We start from the raw sequence: 12,383 nt of genomic DNA, 5'->3' as shown, positions 1-12,383 counted from the left end.
ATATAAGGAAGCACTGATAGGCATTATTTATATATAAGGGGGCACAGAGGAGCATTATTAATTTATAGAGGGGCTCTGAGGGGCGCTAATAATATAAAAGGTGACACTGAGGGGCAGTATTGTATAAGGAGGCATTGCTGGGCATTATTAATATATAAGGGGGCACTGAGAAGTATTAATGTATAGAGTGGCACTGAGGGGTAGTATTATTGTATGAGGGGCACTATTAATATAAAAGGTGACACTGAGGGGCAGTATTGTATAAGGAGGCATTGCTGGGCATTATTAATATATAAGGGGGCACTGAGAAGTATTAAGGGGCACTGAGGGGTAGTATTATTGTATGAGGGGCACTATTAATATAAAAGGTGACACTGAGGGGCAGTATTCTATAAGGAGGCACTGATAGGCATTATTTATATATAAGGGGGCACAGAGGAGCATTATTAATTTATAGAGGGGCTCTGAGGGGCGCTAATAATATAAAAGGTGACAGTGAGGGGCAGTATTGTATAGGGAGGCATTGATATATATTAATAATGCCTAAGAGGGGACTAAGAAGCATTAATGTATAGAGGGGCGGTTTCCCGATGACCGACTATTGATGACCTCTCCTGAGGATAGCTCATTAATATTATTGCCTTCCCCCCATTCTCAAAAAATATATATATATTTATTTATGGAACAGAAAGGGTTATTATGATCATTTATGGCATACAAGGCAGCATTATTAATTGTAAGGGTAGAAAGGCGTCGTTGTTACCTACGAGGAAGCGGCAAAAAAAAACCATTGAAGTTACCTGCTGAAAGCCACTGAATTCTTTTCTATGTTCACTTTTGTGGCATCTAGCAGTACAGTAATCAATGCATGATATTAATCAGCAGCTGAATGTAATTGGAGAGGGGCGGCAGAGGCATCGTCATCTGTACTGCAGTACTGCTGCATCCTTGGCTTATAATGAACGGAAGTGCCCCCTAGTGTTCAACAGCAGATAATCATTTTCCACAGTTGAAATATATTAACTAGGGCACGGTTAAAGCAATCAGCTCCTATGGGGATAGTCAGACAGCTTTTCTGGCGACCTAAATGGAAAATGTAAATGTACTTGTTGGGCTTCAGTATGAACCTAGGGAAGATAGAATTGTATATAAGGCAGATTTCCTCTGTGACTGTCATGGAAACCAGAACTAGGTTGTTTATCACCCAACGTTCCAAATACAGATATACATTAAATGGCCGCATCTAGTAGAGGGTTGAACTCCTTTGGCCTTCAGAACTGCAGCAATTCGTCATGGTGTAGATTCCACTAAGTGATGAAATCCTTCTGCAGAAATATCGGCCCCTGTGGACAGCCAGCTTCTTGTGGTTGCTGCAGATTAGATGGAGCTGCTGACATGTTCTGGCCAGCTGCCAGGAAGGGGTCATCGATTCATGCTGCTTGTGCCAAATTCAGATTTTTTTTTTAAGCCATGTAAGAGCAGGTGATTAGGACTAATTAGCATTTTACAGTTCACAGTAAATGCTGGCAATGAGTTCATATCAGTATCTGACCTACAGACTTCTACGAGGGGGTGCTGATAAGTATTGAGCTTTTCCCAGAAACAATGGAGCTAGGAAGCTGTACATTGCAGGGTGGACTTGTCTATCTGTCTATATTCAAGGATGCGGAAATCAACTACCTATGATTTTAACTTTTTTTTCCCAGTTCAAAGCAAACATGGCGGCATTTCCAAAGACGTTCGGTGTGGTCGAAGCATACGGTAGATCCATAATCACGTTCCTGTTTCTCCAAGGGAAAAGTGCAAAGCAGATCCATGATGAGATGTCCCAAGCTTTGGGCGGCAGCGGCCCTTCATATGCTAAAGTTAAATGTTGGGTTGTAAATTTTAAAACTGGCCATTTCGATGTTGAAAGTGAGAAACCCAGTGGAACTATCCATGACATGATCATGGGGGACCGCGAATCAGCCAAAAGTACTGCTGCATATCATGTGAGAGGGTTGGGAATGAGAAGGCTTAGGCTGGGTTCTCACAGCGTGTATTCCTGGCCGCAGCGAAAAACTGTGAGATTTCCGCTGGGAAAGCGCTGCTTCAAAACCCGCGGCACTTAGCTGTGGGTTTTGGAGCGGCTTGGCCACGCGCTTTTCCTTTGCGTCTGGCGCTCCCATATAGGACAGCTTGCCGCAACGGGGGAAAAAAAGAATGGACATGCTGTGGACAGCAATTCCGCACCCCAATGGATTCGCCATCGTGTGTGGATGAGATTTCTGAGAAATCTCGTCCACATGGCTGGCTAACCCCGGGATTAATGGCCGCAGGCGGACTTGCAGCGGCGTGGCAAATCCGCCCTGTGTGAACCCAGCTTAGAGCCAAGTGGATCCCGAAACTTTTGACAACCCGCCTGACCTGGCTCAGTCTGACTACCATCTGTTCCCCAATCTCAAAAAACACCTAAAGGGACAACGGAGTGTTTTGGAGGCAACTAATGCTGCAAATGAGTGGTTTGACGAGCAATCGGAAAAATTCTATTAGCAGGGACTTAGGAAGCCGCAGGAGGGATGTCACAAGTGCATTGGCATCATGGCGGAATATGTAGACTAGTGGGGCCATTTCAGTATGGGTAAGGCTCAATACTTATCAGCACCCCCTCCTGTAACTTTTAGCATTCAGTATGGTTTTCAGTGAGTCCCTATGAAATGTTGGCTGTTCGTGACTTAGAGATAAGTTGTCCTAGAAAATGAAACATTCAGGTTGGCAGCCCTGCAGGGAAGCGCCAATCATGGAAGGGCTGGGGGCTCTGATAATAAGTGGCACTAACACTTGCCATACACATTAGAGTCACACCACTGTTTTGCCGGAGCGATTTGGTCGACCCCGACGGTGACGAAGGTCAGGACTGCTGACTTATGAATTAACCTGTAAATTACTAATAAGGGCCGGTTTGCCTAAAAAAAAATCTTTGTAAGGCCCCCTTCACACGACCGTATATGGATTTGCACGCACCTCAGTGCTGCGTTTTTGAGCACGTATGCAAATTTTTTTTACTGTAATGTTGATTTGCGCGCAGCAAACAAGACGCGCTGATTGAAATGGCTGATTAGTTCTCCAGCGGAATTATGCAACGAATCCAGCGTCTTATTGCGTATTGTGTGCGCAAGAAGAAGAGCGATATCATTTGCACACCTGCCTATTGAATTCTATGGGGAGCATGGGTGCGCACATGCGCAAGAACATACAGCATGCTGCCTTTTTCTTTCTTCCGTCGACGTAAATGTGCAGGCAAAATATGCGCATGCAAACGAATCCATTGAAATCACTGGGTTCTAGTCTTTTGTATTGTATGCATAAAGTTCGCGCGCGCAATTAAATCTGAAAATTTAGAATGGCCTTTGTCCTTTATTTTAAAAGTGTTTAACCCCCTAGTGACACGGCCTATTAGTGGTGATTTCAGTAGGATTTTCAAAAGTCATAACTTTATTTTTCCATCAACATATGAGATCTTGTTTTTTGCATAGTGAGTTGTAGTTCTTATTGGTACATTTTTGGGTACATTTAATGTATTGTATAACTAAGGTGACCAGATTTTCCCAGGGTCAAAGCAGGACAAAGGGGTGTGGTCAGGGGGCGGGCCTTATCAATCAAAATTCACACCTATAATACGAAGTTTGACTGTTTTTTTGGATACGGAAATGCTGCAGCATTTGTTGCAAAAATTTCTGTTGCGGATATATCCGCCACGTGTAAACATATTCGCCCTAATAGCAATAGTGACCCCCAAAGGGGCCTCAGTACTAATACTATTATTACTGGGGCTGATATAGGGAACACTATTACCAACAGTGTCCTCTAAATCGACCCCAGTAGTAACAGTGACCGCCACAGTGGCCCTAGTAGTAATAGAGCCCCCCCGAGACCCATATACTTACCTTATCCTGGTCTTCAGAGCACCGCTGCTCTTGCTGCAGAATGTACGCACTGATGGCAGTGTGTGCGCCCCAATGCCTCTTCCCTTCTCCTCTCCTCCTGTGGAACCAATAAGGAGCGATCAGGGGAGGAGAATCCCGGGTGTACCCACTCCCGTCAGTGTGTTCATCCTGCAGCAGCGCCAGTGAGTAATTACTAGCCAGAGAGACCTCGTAGGACTCTGGGGACAGCGGGACACAGTGTCCAAATGCATGTCTGTCCTGCCTAAATCAGGACTTCCGCTCACCTTTGTATAACTTTTATTAATTTTTCTGGGAGGGCATAGAAATAAAAAAACAATTCTGACTTTGTTTTCTTTGACAGCATAAATGACATGTCGGATGCGACGATACCAAGCATTTGGGTCTTTTCATTTTTTTGACATTTTTTAAACAGAGGAAAATCCACAAAAAGAGTTTGTTTTTTTTGTAAGTATTTTTTTTACTACTTTAATGTATTTTTCATGTTCCTGTAGGGGATTTGAACTTGTGATGCTATGATCGCACTGATAATACATTGCAGTACTTCTGTACTGCAATGCATTATTGCTAATCACAACGATCTCAGGCCATAGCAGGCTCAGAAGCCACTGTCTGGCATACAATTGCCATGGCAACTCATTGGCCCTCCTGTAATTACATTGTGAAGGGCTGATGACATCACAGAGGGAGCGCCCTTCCTCTGCGAACCCTTTATATGCCGCGAACAACATTGATCTTGGCCTGCAAGCGGTTAGCAGCGGGGATCTGTCTTCTCCCTGATCCCCACTGTTGTAGCGGGGGGCCGGCTGCCAGTCACAGCTTCTGTGTATGTCCATTCACGGTAACTGCTTCCCAGCCAGGACATACATTTACATCCTGGGGTGGGAAGGAGTTAATGTATACGTTATTTCTTAAGATGTCAGCAAGACTTCAATGTGTTATGCAAGTAGAGTGTAGAACAGAGTCGCCAAGGAACACACCTGTCAGTCGCAAGTTGCTGTTACACATCCTAGAACAAGGGGTGTCAAGCTCATTCTCACCGGGGGCCACATCAGTATTCTGGTCACCTTCAAAGGGCCGTCTATAAGGGCTTATTCACAGGGGCGTATTTGCGCTCCAAATTACGTGTGCATTTTATTGAGTAAACATCCACAGTGCAGGGAGAAAAAGTAAGTGAACCCTTGAATTTAATAAACGGTGGATCCCCTTTAGCAGTAATCACCAACACCAAATGTTTCCTGTAGAAACAAATTAGATTTGAGAAGGAATTGTGATTAACAAAAATGTTATTAATTTTGAAAAGGTCGAAACGTATTAATCATGGCTTTCAGCGTTACCTTCATGTATCTAGTCAGGGGCTTACATCACAGATATTGATTCTTATAAAAGGTCAAATAAAATAAGGTTTAAGCTACTTAACCCTTTCCAATCCACTGTCTGACGTCTGAAGACATTCTGATTGAAGGCTGTACAGCTCCGATATCGGAAGAAATTCGGCAGGGTATTCTTACTGTAGATTACTGGCCGCTCTGTTGTCAGGGGGCCTCTCCGGCATGTCACATACTGCAGTACTGGCACTAGCCAGCAGATGGCACCATTGTATAATGTCAGAAAGAAAAAGCCCCCTAGGAAACTCTGAATCCAAAATTGGATTGCAAAGGGTTAAAACAATTAACCCCTAATATTGTAAAACAGAACTAACCTGAACAGATCAGAAACCAAGGTAAGATTTTGAGGGGAGACGAAGGTATTGGGGAGAACACATAAGGAAAAGCTCTATGGGGTGAAGCGAGTTAGCTGTGCTTACTGCTTATCAGGTTGGTGCACCTATGTTGGAAAGTTAAAGTAAAGTCTTCTGTTAACTTAAAGGGATTGTCCCGCGAAAGCAAGTGGGGGTATACACTTCTGTATGGCCATATTAATGCACTTTGTAATGTACATCGTGCATTAATTATGAGCCATACAGAAGTTATTCACTTACCTGTTCCGTTGCTAGCGTCCCGGTCGCCATGGTGCCGTCTAATTTTCAGCGTCTAATCGCCCGATTAGACGCGCTTGCGCAGTCCGGTCTTCTCCCTGGTGAATGGGGCCGCTCGTGCCGGAGAGCTGGTCCTCGTAGCTCCGCCCCGTCACGTGTGCCGATTCCAGCCAATCAGGAGGCTGGAATCGGCAATGGACCGCACAGAGCCCACGGTGCACCATGGGAGAAGACCCGCAGTGAATCGTGGGTGAAGATCCCGGTGGCCATCTTGCTAAGGTAAGGAAGAAGTCGCCGCAGCGCGGGGATTTGGGTAAGTACTAAACTTTTTTTTTTTTTAACACATGCATCGGGTTTGTCTCGCGCCGAACGGGGGGCCTATTGAAAAAAAAAAAAAACCCGTTTCGGCGCGGGACAACCCCTTTAATCGAATGATATGTACCGTCAAAATTTGTTGAGGGTGTAGAGGATATCCTTGATGGTAAAGCTAGATTTCCTTAGAAGGATCGAAGATCTGGCTGTAGGATTCCAAAGACGCACAGGGAGTGAGTACTGGTGCCAGGATGACCCGGTTTTCTCATATACCATTTCATGGTCCATTAGGATAGCTGCCGGTTTCTCATTGACCATAATCCACGATAGGTTGGTAATGGAGAATATAAGAGTGTATACCTGAATCCAGAACCTGTGGAGCCTAGGGCAGTTACACCACATGTGTAGAAAGGCATCCTCCTCTCTGCATCCCCTAAAACATAGGCCTAACGTCCCTAGGAACATACTGGAGACTCTTCTAGGAGCCCGGTACCACCGCATTACAAGTCTATAACCCGCCTCTGTAATCGACATGTTACTAGAACGTTTTGCGGTTGATATGGTGATTTTATGCCAATCCGAACTTGGTAATTCCACACCTAGTTCCCCTTCCCATCTCCGCATGTAAGGGTGCATTCACACGAGCGTAGGCGTATTTACGTTCGCACGTGCGCAGCGTATAATCGCCGGAAAGAACGTTTTTCGGTGATCATGACCAGAGCTAGAAATCGTATTTTCGTTTGTTCCTACTTTGCAAACTATATTTTCGGCCATCGAATATGCGTTGGCGCGTATTTCGGTCGCATATGTTCCGTTTTTTTTCGGGTTGCCGTTTTTACGCGCCGTAAAATTGCCCATGCGAACGAATACATTCGAAACCAACGCCTCAGATGGTCACGTATATACGATTGGGCGCAAAAACGCGCCGTTCATGCGCTCGTGTAAACGCACCCTAAGAGAGTTTATCCGTAGGTGTTGTGAAATTGGAGTATAATTTGGCAATAATTCTAGGGCCACTGGCATTTGGATTACAAAGGCTTTTGAAAATAGATAACTCGGCCAGTTTTCTTCTATCTTCGGTAAGAGCCAATACATAATGCTAAATTTGCTGAAAACTAAAAATCTCTGTGTTTGGAATGGAGTGGACAGCTCGAAAGACCTCAGATTGTCTGAAGCCAAGTCTATCAACGAAATCAATCATTCTGGTGAGATCTCTGGCAATCCACCATTTGAAGTCAGTTCTGTTCATACCAGGGGGAAAGGCAGAATTACCAAACATACTGGATATAGGGAGGTGTCCAGAGATCAGGTTATATCTTTTTGAGAGTCTATCCCAGAGCGCCAGGGAGGAAGACAGAGCAGGGTTCATGACTGCTTTTTTTTATAATCCGCTCTATGCCAAAAGATACCTTCGAGTGATTGAGGGGGGGGGGGGTAACTGTCTATGCCACAATTGATACCCATTGGGGCTTATCATGATGGAAGAAAATGAAGGTTAACTGTGCTAGTTGAGCTGCGTGGTGATATTTTTTGCTGCTAGGGACTCCCTCCTGCACTCCGCGGTGCGTATAGGGTAGTCTGTTGGATAAATCTGGATTTATTCAACCAGATGACGTCAACATAGCATAGAAGCTAACGGTGTGATTGCTAACGCAAATAGAAGGGGCGATAAGGGGTAGCCCTGCCTTGTCCCCCTCTCAGTAGCAATCGTATCAGACTCAAAGCCCTGGATCCGGACCAAGGTGGAAGGGAAGGACTAGACAGCTTGAATTAGGGTTCTGTATTTTGTACCAAAGCCCATTCCTTCCAGAATGAAAAATAAGTATTACCAAGAGACCGAACCAAAGGCCTTGCGTAAATCTAAGCTAAGGAGAAGCCCTTGCCTGTTTTCCTCCCCATCCCAGCCGCATCGCACGGCCAAAATAATATCAATTGCCCATCTTGTTTGATTGGTGGCTTGTCGACCAGGAATGACACAAACGTGGTCTGGGTGTTTGTACTGATTGATGAAAGTATTAGGTCTGATGGACATAATTTTGGAGAAAATCTTTAGGTCATTATTAATTAGGGAGATTGGGCGATAGTTTTCGCAATTGGAGTGATCCTGATTAGGTTTGTATAATACATGAAAAAAGGCTTTATTGGCTGTAGGGGATAAATATGGAGTTTGTAGAAGAGTTGAAAAACCCAACAATGGGACCACCCAGGGGTGCAAAAAATGTCTTAAAATATATATTGGAAAAGCCGTCTGGCCCAGGGGCTCTGGAAGGTTTAAGTGATTTTACTGCTACCCATGCCTCTTCCACCGTCACCTACCTCTCATGAATGTCCCTATGTTCTGGCATTAGTCTGGGAAGGACCTTATTGAGCAATTTCTTGCCCATTTGCTTAGGGAAGCATTCTTTAGTGTATAGACTATTGTAGAGTTACCAAATACTCTACCGCTCTCCACTGAGGTTTGATCCGGTTGCCATTCTAGAGGTGTAACTTGGGGAGTGCTGGGAGGAAGGGTCTGGGAATCAGGCGTCGGGCCAACAATTTACCCTGTGGATCTCCCTGTGATAAAAATTTATATCTGGACCATCTGAATTGTTTATCTGCTGTGGTTGTTAGGCATAGATTAAGTTCAGTACATGCTTTGGAAATTTCAGACAAAAGATCCAAAGACGGTTATTTTGTGGCGTTCTAACAGGAAAGAATAGTGGGCTTCGTCTTGCGATAGTTCCCTTGTTTGTTGATCCTTTATTTTGGATGAGAAGACATTTTGAACCATTCTTCCCTGCAATTGTGCTTCAGTTCATCAATATTTCTGGGATACCTTGCGTGTACAGTCCTCTTCAGGTCATGGCACAGCATCCCCCCTTCACTACAATGGACAAACCTGTAGCACTCAGAATGCCCACTATAAGTAATAAGTATAGATGAGCGAGTACACTCGCTAAAGGCAATTGCTCGAGCGAGCATTGCCTTTAGCGAGTATCTCCCCGCTCGAGACTGCAGGTTCGGGTGCCGGCAGCGGGCACGGAGCTGCGGGGAAGAGCGGGGCGGAACGGAGGGGAGATCTCTCTCTCCCCCCCGCTGACTGCCCCCCGCGCCGGCACCCGAACCTGCAGTCTCGAGCGGGGGAGATACTCGCTAAAGGCAATGCTCGCTCGAGCAATTGCCTTTAGCGAGTATACTCGCTCATCTCTAGTAATAAGGTATTCTGAGTATAAAGCAGGGTCATATTGAAGAGGCTTCAGTGCTCACACGAATGCCATGGCCCCTTCAATCAGCTGACCCCACTGATCAGATATTGATGGCCCATCCTTAGGCCATCAATTCTTAAAGGCTGGATAAGCCCCTCTAGGACCATGTACACATCAGTGTTGGAGTTTTTGTTTGGGGTCCCCATAGCTGTTTACCACAAAATCTCAGACAAAATAGCGCAACACGCTGCTCTATTTCCTCCCTGGAAAATGCTAGAAAGCTGGATAAAAAAATGAATGGGGTCCATCTGAGTATTGTAGCTTTTAGGCCTCATTTACACAAGTGTTTTATCGCGGCCGTGATCAAACATCGGTCGAAAAGCGCGACCATCTGAAGGATTACATTCCACGGCATTCATTCAAATGGCCGAATTTTAGCCGTGCCAAGACATCACGGCCGAATATGCCGGCCAATGTTTGGACGCGGCCGGAAAATATAGGCCTTGCCCCGTCTTTCGGCTGTGATCAGTTGGCTTCTATGGGAGCTGCCGGCAAAGGGAGGAGGAGGAGGGAGTTTAGCAGCGGCTAAACTGTCAGCTGGCCCTACTTACATAATAGAAGCCATGCTAAGCATTTATGCCGGCCGAAGGAATTCCGGGCTGCGGTGTCTATACGCCCCCTTGGCCGTGCGGATGGATGAGAAAACGCGAGGCCTCTTCTCGTCCATGCGTTTTTCGGCTCCTCATTATGGTGAGGGGGTTAGAATCTGGTCCTGACCACAATGAAGTGGAGGTGTAAGGGGGGGTCCTGTGTTCCCCTCTTCTCATCATTGTGTCGTTGCTGACGATTTCCATTCAAAATCCGGACCAACGGCGCAGATTTTGACTCTGTTTTTGATGTGGAAAATCCGCAGCATTTTCACTACTTGTGAACGGACTCGTAGGCCAACGTCACACGGATGAGTGCGATATTGGGCAGCGAATCACGCCCCAATATCGCGCTCGCCAACATGCAATTTCCGCGCAGATACGAGGTGTTTTTATATCACAACCACCTCGCATCACATCGGGTAAGTGTTGATTGCGAAGGGTCTCCCATTGTTTTCAATGGAAAGACCTCGTGATGCTGAAAACAATAGGCAATGCGGTGAGAGGCCACGCCCACAGACAGGTCATACCACGATTTTTTTTCCCAATCCGGGAAAACATCGCTCGCATGTATGACTCCATTCACAAGAATGGGGTTCATATTCGTGCATCTCACAACGCGAGAAACTTGCTCGCGTGAAGCCGGCCTGAGGCCCAATGTCCACGGGCAGATTTTCGCGAGCGGGCGTTCCGGATTCCGCAGCAATAAGCCTCCATAGCATGCTATAGGAAAACAATCCTTCATGCCCAGGTGCAGAAACCAATTGTGGTTTACGCTTGCGGATAGAAAAAAAAAAAAATCGCAGCGTGCTCCATTTTTCTGTGGTTCCCGCACGGACGGCTTCCATTGAAGTCAGTGGAAGCCGGCCAATCCGTGGCCAAGCAGGAGTTTTGAAAAAAAAAAAAGCACTGCGCATGCGCGCCAGGCTAACGCTTCCGCATGCATCTGCAGTACAGAGAAAAGAAGACCCGGACAGGTACGCAGGGTTGCCGGCCGCGGGCAGGGTCGGACTCTGCTGCGGGCTCCCACATGCGGAATCCGCCACGCCCGTGGACACGAGGACTTAGGCTACTTTCATACATGGCGGAATACGATTTGTGCGCCGATAGAACTGCCGGATTTTTAACACTAAAACGAAAGAAATCCGCTGAGAAATTTCCACAACAAACAGGGAATTTAGTCGATTCGAAAATTCCTAACGCGTCCGGAATCTGCAGCGAGATTTTGCCGGTTAGGCCGGCGTCACACAGGTGTGCGCGCATTTGTACGATGGGTGTTGCTTGTTTGCACGCATACATTTTATTCTACTTTATGCGTGCGCAAATCATGCATATTTGCACGCAAAAACACGCACGCTCCCATTCATTGAAATGGGCAATTCGTGTAAATCGTTCCATCTGCGCTTTCCTTGCGGAAAATAGAGGATTTATTTGCGCGAATAAAAGGTGCGCACAAAATACGCGGATGCGTACAAATCCATCAAAAAAATGGGCTCTATTCACTGCGTATTTCGTGCGCAATTTTTTTTGTGCAGAATACGCTGCGCAAATACGTTTATATGAATCCAGCGATTACGCGGAACGATTATCGTTTAAACAAGTAAAACTAAACGTTAACCGTTCCGTTTAAAAGGAAGTCAATGACAAACGAGAATCGTGCGCTTCTCATTCGTCGCTCAGTTTCAGCTCGGGCACTTAAGACACGGATCGTTCGGCGCTAACCACAGGAATGAGTGATTAGTGAACGAGAATTGCGCGGCCCAAGCTAGTGATGACGTCACCAGCTCGTTTGCTCGGGAATTGTGAGATTCTGGGCCTGTGTAAAAGGGTCGTTAGCGAATGAGGTCGGTTAAAACTGCGTTTAATGAACATAGTCGTAGAATTCTCATGCGGAAAACCGCCGGCTTCAGTACGCTGTGTGTGACCGCGGCCTACAACCTCGTCCATAGAGGAAGAGAAGGCCCGTCACTACACACCCTATTGAGCAACACTAGGGCTGACTGGGCCACAACCCCACCTCACTCCGTGAGGCCACAACTAAATATAGTAAGGCGGAATCCCCCACTTTATATAGTGCCAACGCAAGCCACGCCCACATTGTATGTCAAACGAATCAGCATCTGATTGGTCTTCAAGCTTGCGGTAGGCGTAACCGGAACCATGACGTCTCCAACTCTCATTGGTCAAAACACGACAGTCACCATTTTGCTACACCCTCCGCTCAGAATGACGAACGGTAACCATGGAAACTGCACGACACCTCACTACGAAACCTCTTTCTTCTCCCCGGCTTACAACTCTAGTCACATAGAAC

This window comes from Eleutherodactylus coqui, chromosome 13 (genome assembly GCF_035609145.1).
Source record: "Eleutherodactylus coqui strain aEleCoq1 chromosome 13, aEleCoq1.hap1, whole genome shotgun sequence".
Taxonomy (NCBI): Eukaryota; Metazoa; Chordata; class Amphibia; order Anura; family Eleutherodactylidae; genus Eleutherodactylus; species Eleutherodactylus coqui.
This window is presented reverse-complemented; position numbering follows the sequence as displayed.